We start from the raw sequence: 2,412 nt of genomic DNA, 5'->3' as shown, positions 1-2,412 counted from the left end.
AACATCGTTCATTAAATACTGAATTTGATAAATTTAACTGTAAAACATAATTGAATTATTAAAGTGAAAGTTTAAATAAAGTACAAAACTAAATATTAATCATTTTTGATTGTGGTTTAGTCAGCACATAAATAATACTTGATTAACAAAACCGTAAGCACTGTTTCCAGGGTTACCGGAAATCTCTGACTCCTTTTTTTATAAATAAAGTTTCTGAAGAACATGCGGTAGAAAATACGTTTATAGAAAACCAACGTAAGATTAGGTTTGTAATAGGTACCGAAAAAAATATCGATGCTGTGCAATAATAGGAGAACGGTCTAAGCTGCAAACATTAAGTTTAAAGATGGAGTAAACGAAATAAGTGAAGTATCTAGTGCGTATCCGCTGAGACACAGATTAAAAATGGTATAGTGAGTCAGGCAGGAGTATATCACGTCTGAACTGGAAGAGGAAAGCACGTATTCAGTTGTTAGCTGAAGTGGCTTCTTCTGGCATCTCTCCTACCCCTCTGTATAAGAAAAATAAAATACTGAACCGGAAACTTTTTACCAAAAATAGTTACACATTTACCGTTCTATCTAATATTAAGAAACATTTTTACAGAATTTCAAACAAATTGGAAAATCCTTTCGCTATAACAGTGTTAGCCGAAATTATTAAAAGCTATTAGTTGTTATAAAAGCTATTAATTATAAGCTGTTAATAAAGCTAGTTATTTTTAACGGATGACAATTTTATAAAATCGTATTAGAGAAAATTTATTAAACGGGTTTGTTCCAAATTCTTTGCTCCAATTAAATAAATATTTATACATGTTACAGCAGAATGCTCCACTGTTTAAATAATGTTTAAAATAATATAGAAACCTCAGTAATAAAAAACAGTCTCATCATTTACAAATACTAAATGATAATTTTTGTCATCCTTTTATTAAAAAAGAGCAATCATCTTGAGTGTTTATTCACATCCTTGGTTGAGACCTTATTTATTTTATTTTTTTATGCTGAACTGGTTTAAACCTGTTCGTAGAAGTTTAAGAATGAAGTTAATTTCTAGACTCAATTCTTTTTCTTCTTCTTCCTCTTCATCTACTCAAGAGTGAGTCAATTTGTTAGTTTCCGCACCAATTTTTGATTGTCGGCAACCCCTCAATTAATAATTTTATGTAACATCAAGTGTTTTAAAATGCCATCTATCGTTCTTCTACTTTGTTTTATATAGTTCTTTCTGTAATAAAAGAGCACAGATAAGACTATCTTCTTAGTAATCATCAACCTACAGATTTTGTTAACATTCCCCACAATAATCCTGATAGTTTCCTTGTTCATTATTACTTTCTAGGAAAAACACTGTTTAAAACACACGTTTAGTAGGTCCAATATATAATCTTTATTATTAGATCAATTCTATGGTTCGCGGATCCTGTGCATCAAGCTGTTATAAATTACTTTAGACTATTTTTAAGGGATTTTTTATAATTTATATAAAATTATTAACATTTTGGGAAGTATTTAGTAAAAATTTATTTCTATTTTATCTTTCTTCTTTTATAATATGTTTAAGTTAACATGTGCTTTATTGACTAAACAAAGCGATTTAACATTTTAGAATTCAAATTGTTCTTAAACGTAGTTCAAAATCCGGACGTAATACATTTTTGCACCGTTAGTTGTTATTAGATTGAGCCCCTTTAATTAAAAAAAATCCCATTCGGCACGCCGGAAGGGGGAGGTAGATTTCACCGGTGCTAAGTAGGGGATAAAAAAGATTTCCACCTTAAAGTTAAAAACTTCAAATTTACTCAATACGACAATGGTTGCATGTGAAAAGAGTTTCACATGTTTAGCATACGACACGCCCCATCTTCTTACAATTCCAGCAATATTTTGGTCATACTTTGGTCAAAAATTTATTTCAGACATGGTCAAAAATAGTTTTAGGTAATGTTTAGAGGACTAACGGCTACTTTAAATCGATTCGATACTGTGATTACGATTCGATGATACTGATTAAGGAAGGTCTGATTCTTTTTGTCTCAGAGACCCCATTTTTTCAACCTTCTGGGCCAATGTTTGGTGACATAAAAAAGTTTACCTAGATAAGTTTTAGGCCTTTATCCAAATAATAGTAGGAAATTTAAAAGAATTCGATATTTTACTTAATAAGAAAATTATAAAGATATTTTGTTTTTTCGAAAAAACCCACTTCCACCCCCATGGCCCGATTTAGGCCGTTAACGAACTCGACCGAGATTTTGGAACAAGTTATATTTAAGAAACAATTTGAAAGTGATTGGCGCAAAATTACGGCAGTTATCGTGTCCACAAGAAATTGAAATGTATATACATGTTTCTAAAATGGCGAGCTGGCTATACTTTTTCGGATTATACTTGTAAAACTAAACAAAAA

This window comes from Lycorma delicatula, chromosome 3, assembly GCF_047948215.1.
Source record: "Lycorma delicatula isolate Av1 chromosome 3, ASM4794821v1, whole genome shotgun sequence".
Taxonomy (NCBI): Eukaryota; Metazoa; Arthropoda; class Insecta; order Hemiptera; family Fulgoridae; genus Lycorma; species Lycorma delicatula.
Note: the sequence above shows the minus strand (reverse complement) of the source record.